Source organism: Podarcis vaucheri (genome assembly GCF_965113315.1).
Source record: "Podarcis vaucheri genome assembly, chromosome: 14".
NCBI lineage: Eukaryota > Metazoa > Chordata > Lepidosauria > Squamata > Lacertidae > Podarcis > Podarcis vaucheri.
In genome coordinates, this window is record NC_138752.1 from 17,413,319 (window position 1) to 17,427,354 (window position 14,036).

Below are 14,036 nucleotides of genomic sequence, written 5' to 3' on the forward strand. Positions count from 1 at the left end.
TGTGTGTGTCCTGAAATATAGGCGTATGCATAAGATAATTCAAAAGCCAAAGCAACAAATACATTTAATACAAGATCAGAACACTAACAAGTGGGTGCTCATGGTAAAGACCCTTTGGACCAGCAGGGGAAACCTGCTGGACACAATTTGTTGGTCTAGATATGTGTCACCCTTACAGTGGGTCCATTAACCCGGGGTCTCCTGCTGAGTGACCTTAAACTCTCTCAGGGTGTCTTGAAGATACGCGTGTGATTTTATGTTACGGAAATTACGGGGGGGGGGCACATCTTTAAAGTTAAATGTTACAGATATTATGCCTGAATGTATCCTTCCAACTTGACAGCTCAGGGAAGTTACCTAGCTTTAAAAATAATATAAAATCAACTCCTTTGCCAGTTTCCTCCATGCCAAAGCTATTTTCCCCTTGAAAAAGGACTCCAGGAAGTTCCCATTGGTGACAATTGCTGGGCTCATTGTTAGCCAAGGGAAGCCAAATCTCATCACCTGACTTGTCTCGGGCTCCAGACATGCAAAGGAACTTCTATTGTACTTTTGGGTGGTGGGTACTTAAGACATATTTGTCTATGCTAATTTTATACCTGAGTCTTGCCCTGTCATGTCTGCTTATGCTAATCTTGTACCAAGGACTTGTCTGGACATGCTTGCCAAGGTTAACCCCTCCCCTTTTGTGACATCTCAGTGATGTAGCAATGATGTAGCAATGATGCTGTATGAACTGTATTCTGGAATATGATGGGGAAGTATTAAAAGTCTTTGTGTTAAGTTGTGGGTAAACATATCAGATGACACAGCAATTCTCCAAGCAGCTCTTGTTTATTCACAGGTCAGAACAGAACTGAACTGAAGGATTCAGCCAGCCTGCTTATATAGAGCTCCAGTACAACGTAACTGTAACAACTTTCTGTAACTATCCAATCACTGAACGTCACTTTCGATCCCTTATTTGCATATGTGGACCTGAACTATCTACAGTATCCCCCTGCTGGCCCAGGGTGAGAACTTCAGTACTTAACTGTACTTGTCACCCCATCCTCAGGGTTCAAAATTCCTCTTTGAACCTGTTGCGCAATAAACTGATCTACGGCTATTTGCTCCAGTTGGTGGCTGGACTCCTTCCTTTATTACGCAGGGACCCGCGGGCTCTGCCCGACGAGCTGGGTGACAGAGCAGCCTCACACCTAGATTTTTCCATAACATTTTATAAAACCAACCAGTTGGCCAAGGGGACTGTTTTGCACTTACAAGCCTCCCCCCCACTGTGGGCAAGAAAGGGGCAGTTTGAGTGGCATATAAGGCTTTGGCTTGGATCTTTAGTCTAAGGAAGTGGGTGGTGGCCCCTCCCACACCATGATAACAGGGTATCCCCTTAAAAGCAGCTTTTTGTCCAGACTCCTGGCTTGGGGGATGATGGGCAATAGCACCCCTAAATGGTGAGCTTGGAGGGTTGCCTGGAGGGTTGCAATCTGTAAAAATGCTCAAGCCCACCAATCAGCAACCAGTAGGTGGGTTTGTTGATTTTAAGCGACATACCCAATGCCTACACTGAAACCTTCCAATACAATAACATTGTGGCCTGCTTAAAGCCCAAGAGTGCTGTTGTGTCTTATTTCTATGTCAAAATAAAGCGCCCTGCAGATGGCCACAGAGAACGGATGAAAACAGGGACATTTCTCACTCCCCCACAACTGAACCTTCTTGACACCCCCATTTATTTTTTTTGTCGTTGTCCCTCCAGCATTTCCTATCCGAAGAAGGACGAGTGTCACCAACAGGACGCAGCAAATACATCCTTCCTAAAAAACAACAACACCAACCCTAATCCTGATTTTATTTTATTTTATTCTTTGGTAGGTTTACAAAAAGTAAAACACTCACCAATCGTGAATTTTAGAAAGGGGCACGATTAGACGCGGAAGTGCAAAGCATTTTTTTAAAAATCAAAAAATCAGAACTCTTTGAAATCCACTACAGTGGTACCTCGGGTTAATAACTTAATTCTTTCTGGAGGTCCGTTCTTAACCTGAAACTGTTCTTAACCTGAAGCACCAGTCTAGCTAATGGGGCCTCCCGCTGCTGCTGCGCTGCTGCGCAATTTCTGTTCTCATCCTGAAGCAAAGTTCTTAACCCAAGGTACTATTTCTGGGTTAGCAGTCTGTAACCTGAAGCACCTGTAACCTGAAGCATCTGTAACCCGAGGTACCACTGTACTCCCCCTTTCTTCCTGCTTAGGGTGGACTGCCCTTCAGAGCTGGTGCGTCACATGGGGCTGGCCTATGACGGCCACAGCCTCTCCCTCTTTCCAGTAGCCACTACAAGCAGTCCAAAAGAGGAGGCTGGTGGTGGCGGCCAAGGAGAGGCAATGAATGCTCCGACTTGTTTACAGCAACCATTAATATTAGTACAATATTTCAGTAGCTCTCTGTTCTTCAGCAGCATCACTTTCTAGATTTAATATCCAATTCAAGCAAACAGATAGCTGATAAGCATCCAGTCAAAGCTGGGAGGCCCAGCTTATCAAAATCCATCTCCTTAAAAATTGCTTCAAATTCAGGAATGGTTGCTGCACACAGACAAACACAAGTCCCTCTCATATTTCAGCATGAAGCTCCCACAAAAGCATCTGTTTTACTCATCAATAATTTTTCAGGGAGATAAGAGGAGTCCGATGAATCGGAAAGCTGTTGGTTTGGGATAGGTTTCTTTCTCACTTCACACAAAATATCCCCCCCCCTTCTTCTGCAGATAGTAGAATCTGTGCACCTGGAGCTATCTATATTTCCTTCTTAATGTCTAAGACAGTACAGTTGTACCTTGGGTTAAGTACTTAATTCGTTCCGGAGGTCCGTACTTAACCTGAAACTGTTCTTAACCTGAAGCACCACTTTAGCTAATAGGGCCTCCTGCTGCTGTGCCGCCGGAGCACAATTTCTGTTCTCATCCTGAAGCAAAGTTTTTAACCCAAGGTACTATTTCTGGGTTAGCAGATTCTGTAACCTGAAGCGTATGTAACCTGAAGCGTATGTAACCCGAGGTACCACTGTAGTGGGAAAGCTGTAGTCCTGCGAATGTTGATGGAAGCTTGGACTCCAACTCCCATCATCCCCTATCATTGGCCATGGTGGCAGAGACTGATGGGATTTGGAGTCCCACAACATCAGGAAAATGAATTCTCCCTCCTCTGCAATCCAAGACTGTGGTTATGAATGATATCGTCAGGGGCACTTACAGACATATTTCAAGCATTCTTCAGTAAGGGACCAAGGAACACGGACACATTGCTACATTTGGAACGCAGCAAGGGTCTTAAAAATAGACCTCTATTCCTCTAACAGAATGACAACACCCCGAGTTCTCTGAGAAAAAGGATTGATTTGGGGTCTCTTAACAACTCTTAGCACCCTTAACAAACCACAGTCCAAAGGATTATTATGGGGAAGCCATAATTGTTACAGTAGTATCAATGTGTTTTCAATGCACAGTCGTGCCTTGGTTGTCGAACAGACTGCATTCCAGAAATCCGTTCGACTTCTGGAACTGTTTGAAAACCAAGACACAGCTTCCAATTGGCTGCAGGCGTGTCCTGCAGTCAATCCAAAGCTGCAGAAGCCGCGCCGGATGTTCAGCTTCCGAAAATCGTTCAAAAACTGGAACACTCACTTTCCGATCCTTCTGGAGCCGAAACGTACAAGTTCCAGGGCATTCGACAACCATGGTATGACCATATGGTGTGAACATAGTCTTCCCCATTCTGGAGAGGTGTATTTCTATTTAAATTACAGCCGTTGTTTCTAAATGTGTGTTTCTACATATACATAAGCATAGGCAGATATTATGCAAATATCTGTCCTGTTCTGTTCTCCCTTTTGCAGTTGCATTTCCGCTTTTTGACAATGTGCAAATAACCGCACTAAATATACCCTTGATTCATCCGAAGCTAGTGACAAGAAATAGACCTCATCTTTCTACCCCACGAACAACCTTCCAGAAACTATTTAAGGATACCAAATGGTTTTCATTCTCTGAATTATTTCCTCTTAAATTAAACCTGCAGTACGTCATTTTGTTTCTGATTTAAAGCTTGTGCAAACATTATCTCTCTGGAGACTGGTGCATGGTCAATTCCTTCTCCTGGTTCTGGAGAGATAGTGTTTGCAGAAGGTTTTAGTCCAAGGGCCACATTTCCTCATCAGCAACCTTCTGGGGGCCACACCTCAGTGGTGGGAGGGGCCAAAGACAAAAGTGGGTGGAGCCATAGAAGCCACTTTCTTTTCTGTAGCAGGCTTTAGGCTACATTTCAGCCATTGAAGGCAGATGGTTCTAAACACACACACCATCTAGCAAGCAAGGAACATTATCACAGGGGACCCTTTAGTGAGTTCAAAGTGGCCCTTTAGGGGCAAAGCACTTGACAAGAGTGCAGAGCAGGCATTGTGGGAGCATTATTTGGGAAAGGGGCATGGCGACCACCACCAAATCCCAGGACCCAGCTACATTAGTAAAGAAATGATTTCAATGCGCTATAAACATGCAACACCAGATGGCACCAGAGAGCAGGAAATTTTTATATGCGTTTTTCCATAGGGTTTTTTTTTATAACTAATTTCTGACTTGAGGGACATGGGTGGCGCTGTGGGTTAAACCACAAAGCCTAGGACTTGCCGATCAGAAGGTCGGTGGTTCGAATCCTCGCGACGGGGTGAGCTTGGTCCCTGCTCCTGCCAACCAAGCAGTTCGAAAGCACATAAAAGTGGAAGTAGATAAATAGGTACCGCTCCGGCGGGAAGGTAAACGGCGTTTCCGTGCGCTGCTCTGGTTTGCCAGAAGCAGCTTAGTCATGCTCACCACATGATCCGGAAGCTGTACACCGGCTCCCTTGGCCAATAAAGCGAGATGAGCGCCGCAACCCCAGAGTCGGCCACGACTGGACCTAATGGTCAGGTGTGTCTTTACCTTTACTTAATTTCTGACTTATTTATAGCACACACACACCCCATGTATAGATCCACCTCTCAGTTTTCTACTTTCCCATACTCACTGAATGTGATCAGTCTTCATGCCCAGTTCCCCTTCCCCTAGGCTTTGTTCCAAAGGATTTTTTGGTACTTCTCCATCCCCTGGGCTTCTGGCAAGCATCACCTTCTCGTGCAGTATGGTGCTGTGCTGACTAGATTCATACTCATCAGGGCACACCTGTAGCACCCATTTAAAGCATATGGCTCCCCACAAAAAAAATCTTGGGGACTGTAGTTTGTTAAGGGTGCTGGGAGTTGTAGCCCTGTGGTGGGTAAATGGCAGTTCCCAGGATTCATTCGAGGAAGCTCTGTACTTTAAATGTACAGTAGGTGTGACCAGAAGAATTTGCCATCAAATTTGCTGGGTGTCCTAGAGGTTTCCTACTCCTCATTTTTGGGAACTGAGAAAATTTCCATCTTACCTTTTGAAGCATAAAAGTGATCTGCACCTGGAAGTTAAATCCAGAAGAAAACGAGGGAAACAATGAAGTGCGGTGAACTGTGGAACACTTTCCCTGCTTTTCTTTAATTTATTTCTTTATTTTGCAAACAGGCATGTATTTATTGAATGAGCAAGTGTTTCTGAGCTATATTACCTAATGGCTGGGGTATTTTAAGTGAATAAACCTGGTGTTGCTCCCTCAAACTTCCATCAGCGTCTCTCCCACCCACCCCTCCTTTCCCCCTTTTCAGTTTCTGTTTTATTCAGTGTTTCTTGTTAGTGCTGCTGCCAAGCTTGTCAAACTGCTGGCAAAAGCATTTGTTTGTGTAGTAAGATGGCTGTAATCTTTCTCATGTGCTATTTTTGGGGCTTTGGGAAGTGGGAAAAAAGAAAAGGTCCCCATCTCCAAGTTCAGACCAGCTGAATTATTTGGAAGTCCAGTCCATTGATGTGTGTACGTGTGTTGTTGTTTTCTGTGTGTGTGTGTGTGTGTGTGTGTGTGAGAGAGAGAGAGAGAGAGAGAGAGAGAGAGAGAGAGAGAGAGAGATGCATATATATAATATATATGTAATTGGCTATACAGTGGTAACTTGGATTACGTACTTAATTTGTTCCGGAGGTCCGTTCTTAACCTGAAACTGTTCTTAACCTGAAGCACCACTTTAGCTAATGGGGCCTCCTGCTGCTGCGCGCTGCACAATTTCTGTTCTCATCCTGAAGCAAAGTTCTTAACCTGAAGCACTATTTTTGGGTTAGTGGAGTCTGTAACCCATCAACACATAAAATAATAATCATAATAAAATCATTAGCACATAAAAAATATATAATCATAAAATAAAGAACAAATGACCTACGCTGACTGAGATTAATTTTTTTGAAAATTTCAAGATAAGCTTGAATTTGTGCGCAATCCTTTTCAAATTGTGTAAAAGGGTGTGAGAGGATGTCATAATAAATAAATTATGGAAATAATAACATTATTTCATATTGTATGCCAGCATTTGTATGCATTTATGTCAGGGAAGAGGAAGGTTTCTTTTGGCCATAGGGCAACTGCTCCACAGTCATGTTGCTACATTCATGCAAGAAGCATCAAGTCCCATATGGTTTCTAAATAGCCCCTTTCGCTCTTCCACACCAAGGCTGCATCTGCACTATACATTTAAAGCGGTATTATGCCACTTTAAGCAGTCATGGATTCCCCCAAATAATCCTGGGAACCCCTATTCCCCTCAGAGCTACAATTCCCCAAGTTCCCTAGGAAGAAGGTTTGATTGTTAAACCCCTTGGAGAACTGTAGGTCTGTGAGACGAATAGGGGTCTCCTAGCAACTCTTTGTTGTTTAGTTGTTTAGTCATGTCCGACTCTTCGTGACCCCATGGACCAGAGCACGCCAGGCGCTCCTGTCTTCCACTGCCTCCTGCAGTTTGGTCAAACTCATGCTGGTAGCTTCGAGAACACTGTCCAACCATCTCGTCCTCTGTCATCCCCTTCTCCTTGTGCCCTCCATCTTTCCTAACATCAGGGTCTTTTCCAGGGAGTCTTCTCTTCTCATGAGGTGGCCAAAGTATTGGAGCCTCAGCTTCACGGTCTGTCCTTCCAGTGAGCACTCAGGGCTGATTTCCTTCAGAATGGATAGGTTTGATCTTCTTGCAGCCCATGGGACTCTCAAGAGTCTCTTCCAGCACCAGAATTCAAAAGCATCAATTCTTCGGCAGCCAGCCTTCTTTATGGTCCAGCTCTCACTTCCATACATCACTACTTAGAACCTTTTAAAAACCCCACAGTTCCTAGGATTATTTGGAGGGAGGCTGCCTAAAGTGGTGTGATAGTGCTTTAAATGGGGCCTAAAATTCAACACCCCAGTCTGAAGGGTGGGCCAGTATTGCTTTGAAGGATCCTTATTTCACCAAGGTCCAGAAGGACCAACGTGTGTGTGTGTGTGTGTGTGTGTGTGTGTGTGTGTGTGTAAAAACCTTGCAATCATAAAACAGAAAGGAAAGCTAGACACCGGGATCTCTCTGCCAGATGAGCCTCATGAAACAAATGGCTGGAACTACCTGGGACGACGAGGGCTCACGGCAAAGTGATCCCTCTTAATGAGAAGCAGAGCCTGCCATGTGCTAATCAGAAGTTGCTGCCGATCTAACCCGTCCTGTCACTTTTATAAGGGGAGCGCCCCGAAGGGCAACTGGAAAGGGAAAAGGAAGGAGGCTAACGATCGCATATGAAAGCAGCTCGTTCCTTGCTGGGTCTCCGACTTCAAACAATGCGGCGCTTTTATGACTTTTTAAAAAAAAAAAATGGGAGTGTGACTTGAGCTTGGATCCTTTTCATCTGGCAAGTGGTGTGTGTGTGTGTGTGTGTGTGTGTGTGTGTAATTTGTTATCATTCTGCTTCTTATTAGAATGGCAGGAGAGGTTCAGTTCCAAGGAAGAAACAGAAATACAACTTGTAAGTGTATTGTTTGAGACACTATTGTTCCTTTTCTTTTTTTAAAAAAACCAGTGTTTTGGGATGTTTTTACCTGTGTTCTCTCACTTTAAAGAAATAAATAAATCCAAGCTGTCATGCTCATGTTGAACCATTCTGGAGAGAGATACTCAAAACAAAAGAAGTTGCCTTGCGCTGAGACAGACTGTTCATCCATCTACCACGGTATTTTCCACATGGAGTGACAGGCACTCCCCTGGGTTTCAGATTTTCCCAGCCTTACCTTGAGATGTCAGAATCTGGGGTCTTCTGCATGACAAGGAAATGGATTGTTATGAATTGTAGGTGCCAGGTTTCCCTAAATTCCTGAATTTAGTAAGTGTTAGAATTGAAGTAAGTGGTAGACTGTAAGTCAGACACTTAATTGTTGGGCTCATGTTTCCATGTTCAGGAAATCGCCTGGGAAAAGAGCCATTAGGAAGAACAAAAGGAAGGTAATGGGAGATTAACAAAGCAAGTACTCTGTGTTGGCCAGCAGGTGGGTATGAGCCCCTCCTTCAACAGAGATAGTTAGCGGAGATGAAGCAGGGTTGAGCAGATGGGGATGGCGTAGGCAGGAGGAAAATAGTGGCACTCTGTTAAAAGCAGCAAGCTGGAGCTGAGGGCTAGAGCTATGGAGGAGGATAGAACGATTGACAGCTATTAGTTATGGTGACTATGTGAAACCTCCATATTCAGAGGTAGTCTGCTTCTGAATACCAAGTTCTTGTATAGTCCACAGGGCTTACTCCTCAGAAAGCATGTACAGAATTCAAGCCATTTATTTTTGTTCTTCCTGTTCTAAACTGTATTAAACAGTCTTTTTGAAAATGTTTTTTTAAAAAACTTACTCTCCTTCCTTGCCCTTTAATTTCCTTTTTTGCCTGGTTATCAATATGTTTTGTGTAAATAATAATAGTAATAATAATAATAATAATATACAGATAAGGGATGATATTCAATATTATAGAGAAGACTCACTGAGATCAGTAAGTTGCTTACACCCAGTGATTCCCATGAGTCTATTCTGAGTATGAAGAACATTGGATACCACTCATTATTTGTGTGTGTGTGTGTGTGTGTGTGTGTGTACACACACAAAACAATACTGATCACCATGAGAAAAGGGGAAAAAAATTCTAGATCCATTGAATTCAATGGACTCAAACTGGTGTGTGGTTTAGGCCTCAGCTACACCATACAGCTACACCATACATTTAAAGCAGAATCATATCACTTTATAAGCAGTCACATAAAGGTAAAGGACCCCTGACCATTAGGTCCAGTCGTGACTGACTCTAGGGGTCGCAGCGCTCATCTCGCTTTATTGGCCGAGGGAGCCAGCGTACAGCTTCCGGGTCATGTGGCCAGCATGACTAAGCTGCTTCTGGCGAACAAGAGCAGTGCACGGAAACGCTGTTTACCTTCCCACCGGAGTGGTACCTATTTATCTACTTGCACTTTGACATGCTTTTGAACTGCTAGGTTGGCAGGAGCAGGGACCGAGCAACGGGAGCTCACCCCGTCGCAGGGATTCGAACCGCCAACCTTCTGATCAGCAAGTCCTAGGCTCTGTGGTTTAACCCACAGTGCCGCCTGCGTCCCTCGCAAGCAGTCACATGGCTTCCCCCAAAGAATTCTGGGAGATGTTGTTTGTTAAGGATGCTGAGAGTCATTAGGAGACCCCTATTTGGCTCACAGAGATACAATTCCCAGTGTGGTTAAACAGTCAATCTTCCTTCCCAGGGAGCTCTGGGTGTTGTAGTTCTGTGAGGGGAATGGTGTAGCGGATGTCTCCTAATAACTCTTGACAAACTACAGTTCCCAGGATTCTTGGGGGGAAGCCATGACTATTTGAAGCAGTATGATACCGCTTCAAATGTATAGTGCAGATGGGGACTCAGTTGGATACCAACCAGGTTTTTTTGTAATCCTGTATTCCAGCATGGCAATCTAATTTGGGGGGGGGAGGGGGGGAGAACCCTGCCCTTGATGGATCCAATAATGTTGCCATTATGGGAAAAGAGAATGACAGCAAACAATTTTTGCGGTTGCTTTGTGGTATCCATACAGCGGTATAATAGCAGTCTATATTGTTTGCCGCAGTGAACCCTTCCATTATTTATTTTGATCTAGCTGTGGGTCTAATGTACTAGTCAATCATATGCTAGTTCTTTGTTGTTAAACCATTATCCAGACTGTTATGTATCTTTGGATCTTTGTTGCCATACTGTCCCGCTTTCCCAGTCCTGATTTAAGGCTTGTTTTACTTGGCTCGTAGTAACTGTGAGAAAATCAATAATCATTTATTTCCATTAAGTGGCGAGCAGCTTTTATTGCATTCCTGAAGTTTAAAAATAGCAAAGCGGAGTAGGGTTTCCTGAAAATTTCTGCAATTACACCAAAGCCCTCCAAAATAAGCAATATGTGAATTCTCAGACTTTGATGGCTGTATTTTAACAGTGGACGCGGTTGATCTCTGAATGCATCGCTGAAAGTGAGATTCTTAATCAACAGGGGCTTTATTAATATTATTATTCCAGAGAGGAGATGTGAAGGCTGTATTTTTCTGTGCTCTTACTTGGGATTACTTGACAACATGGAGAGCACAATGTGAGAAATGAAACACAGCCATCCTTTGAAATTCATAGTTATTGGAATTTTGCAATTACAATTCTTCAACCAACCAGCATTGACAAAAGCACATATATTAGGTACTTAAATATGGATACATCTGTGAAAATAACATACAAAAATGCACTATATTGTGAGAAAATGCTCCCAAAAATATTTGAGTTATTCAAAACTGCACACAAAATTGTACTTATTAGGAGAAATTTGCACAAAAATGCTGAAGAGTTCACGAGGATTTTTTCCCCAAAAAATGAAAATTGCTGAGGAAATATGGAGAACTGAACTGAAAATTGGAAGGAGGAGAAATGGAATGAACTAAAACCATCAGATTCTTCCATCCCTAGGTATCACTACCAATAAATTAGCATATTCAGATTTTTTACAAATCTGTGTCCTCGTGTTGCGCTTTTGGTGATACACATCTCCATCCCAAACCACAGAAGACTTTCAAGGTAAGTACCAGCAACACCTTTAATCAAGCCCAGAATCACTAGCCAGTAAAACAGAAGTGATGACAGAGTCTGATGTTCCAGCAAACTGCCTCTGTGTTTCATCACCAGCCCCTGAAATGGCTGAAGTTTCCAACTGCGGCAAGTTCTTGGATGAATAAAATACCAGTTGCTGAGAATCACAGGTGGGGAAAGTGCTGTGGAACTCATGTCCACCTTGTGGGCTTCCCAGAAGAGGCATCTAGTTGGTTGCTGTGAGAACAGAAAGCTGGATGAGATGAGTCTTTGCATGGTCCAGCATGGTCTTATGGTCTTATATAAAACCAATGAGCTAGCTAGATATAGATGCTTCTCAGCATCTTAGGTCTCCAGCTGTTTTTGGACTACAACTCCCATCATACCTAACAAGACCAGTGGTCGGAGATTATGGAAACTGTAGTCCAAAAACAGTTGTAGACCCAAGTTTGGGAAACACTGCTTCTGAGGAACAAACACATGCCCATCAACTGCCCCGTTTTAAGTGGGATATCCTGGAATCACAGAACCCAATCCCAGCTTCTTTTTGATTTCCAGGTGTCCCCTTTTTTTGGTCCAATGCTCTGATGCAAGTCCTTGCACCAGAGCAGTGGACCAAAAGACTCCCACTCTGGCAGTCATGAGGAGAGTCGTGGCAGAGTGTCGAAGGTCCAGCACTCTGATACGACACTATGATGAACCCAGAGTGCCAGCGCCATGCTCTTGCCCCACTCTTTCACCCTGCGCTCCTCTCACCCCACATTTTTTGGGGTAAGAGTGTGGCACGGGTCACATGACCCACCCGGGAGCAACACGTGTCACGATTTCAGGTAAGGAAATGTCGGATTGTATGAGCCTCACATATTCCTAACCTTCCGAAATGGCGTCTTTCCCACGTTTCTCTGCTCTAAGAATGAGCCAGAGAGCATCAAGGATCAATTTGTTAAAGGATGATGACCCTCATGTTGCAGATTGTCTGCGTTTGGATTCTGCGGTTCACCAGAGAGGCTCCTTAATGAGAAAAACAGGCGACAGGATAAGCAGGAAGCCAAAATGAAGCATTAGGTGGGGTGTTGGGTCAGCAAGCTGACATCTGCTTGAGGTTTCAACTTCAAAGCTGCAAAGCTTAAACTTTTCTGCCTTTTTTTTTTTTTTTTTTTGCTTTGTGGCATAAATAGCTCACAGTGCTAATGGCAGGAAGAAGAAGGGCTCCCTTTTAAGCACCAGGTAGTGCCGTTCCCCAAGCAAATGTTTCTTCTGAGACATATGGAGGGCATACCTTAAGTAAGCATGAGTCATGCGTGAGAACTCCAGCTTGACTTTCTGCTGAAGGCGAAAGATGAATACAGCCACAGATCACCATGCAACAATGAACCATGGTAGTTTTATGTCTGGAAAAGTTATTCCATGCTCCATAATACTTGGCAGATTATGTTAATAGGGAGAAAGAAGGTTCATGATTGAAAGCAATGAGCAAGATCTAAATTAGCTCAACTTTCACCACCCTGGTAAGTGGGGGTAGAATGCTGCCCTCCAGATTCCATTATCTTACCCACAGAATTTTTCCCAGGCCACACCTCCTTTCCACAGGCCACACCCTTCACTGGTCTTGCTTTGCGCTCCAAGTGTTTCTTCCTGGCTGAAATGTGTCCTTGGTCTCTGATAATGTCAGGAGCAGGCGTCAGGAGCAGGTCAGTAATAAACCACACATCATCAGTGAAGTTGAAACAAGGTTTGCTCAGGAGGCCAGGACTAGTAAGCACACCAACCTATTTTAGTAGATCTTGCCTTTATGTGGACAGAATTTCCCCCCTTCCCACAGTTGCCGAAACCTCCTTCACCTATCCCCAGGTCCTTCCCAAGCATTCTGAGACTCCATCACCTTGCCTGTCTTTGCTTCTCCCTTTTCATACCTCTTCTGGTTCTCGGAGACCAGGGGTGAGAGGAGCTTGTCACCGCTGGAGGGGGAGACACCTTGGCTTCATCTTAAGCCTGACTCATGTCTGCTTCTTGGATTCTGCCTCTGCGTCTGATTCTGGATTTCTCTCCATCACAGTCTCTCCCAGCTCACTAAGCCCTGTGACCTCTTCAGCTTCTGACCCATCCTCCTCCCAGTCTTCTCCCTCTGACGACTCACTGCCATCTCACTACCAGTCCCTGGACTCTGAGCCTTCTTCCCTTAGGGGTTTCACAGCTGGTTCCTCCCACCATTCTTCTGAGTCCAACCATGACAAATAATGCCCCTTGCTTGCTCGAATGGAAAGTAATAATAATAATAATAATAATAATAATAATAATAATAATAATAATTTATTACTTATACCTTTCCCATCTGGCTGGGTTTCCCCAGCCACTCTGGGCAGCTCCCAACAGAATATTAAAAGCACGATACAAAATATCAAACATTAAAAACTTCCCTATACAGTGGTACCTCAGGTTAAGTACTTAAATCGTTCTGGAGGTCCGTTCTTAACCGAAACTGTTCTTAACCTGAAGCACCACTTTAGTTAATGGGGCCTCCTGCTGCTGCCGCACCGCTGGAGTACGAAGTTCTTAACCTGAGGCACTATTTCTGGGTTAACAGAGTCTGTAACCTGAAGCGTATGTAACCTGAAGCGTATGTAACCTGAGGTGCCACTGTACAGGGCTGCCTTCAGATGTCTTCTAAAAGTCAAACTACTATCTGACTTTTCCTTGATGGGAGGGCATTCCACAGGGCAGGCGCCACTGCTGAGAAGGCCCTGTGCCTGGTTCCCTGTAACCTCACTTCTGGGAACCACCAGAAGGCCCTCGGAGGTGTACCTCAGTGCCCAGGCTGAACGATGGGGGTGGAGACGCTCCTTCAGGTATACTGGCCAAGGAAGTGTATGCAGAAAGCCAAACTTTACCTTTCACCTTGTACAAAGGTATCATTTGCAGAGGTAAAATTTGCATTTCTTGCTCCACCTACTTTTGCCTCTGGTCCTGCTCACTGCTGACATGTGGCCCTTG

General features: G+C 44.3%; 1 long non-coding RNA gene across 1 annotated transcript; it reads left to right on the forward strand.

The window, feature by feature from the left end:
- Nucleotides 1-7,880: 7,880 nt before the first annotated feature.
- LOC309518603 lies at nt 7,881-12,254 on the forward strand. Its single transcript, XR_014213546.1, has 3 exons — nt 7,881-7,929; nt 8,024-8,133; nt 12,224-12,254. It is a non-coding gene; the product is annotated as an uncharacterized lncRNA (long non-coding RNA).
- Nucleotides 12,255-14,036: the final 1,782 nt, after the last annotated feature.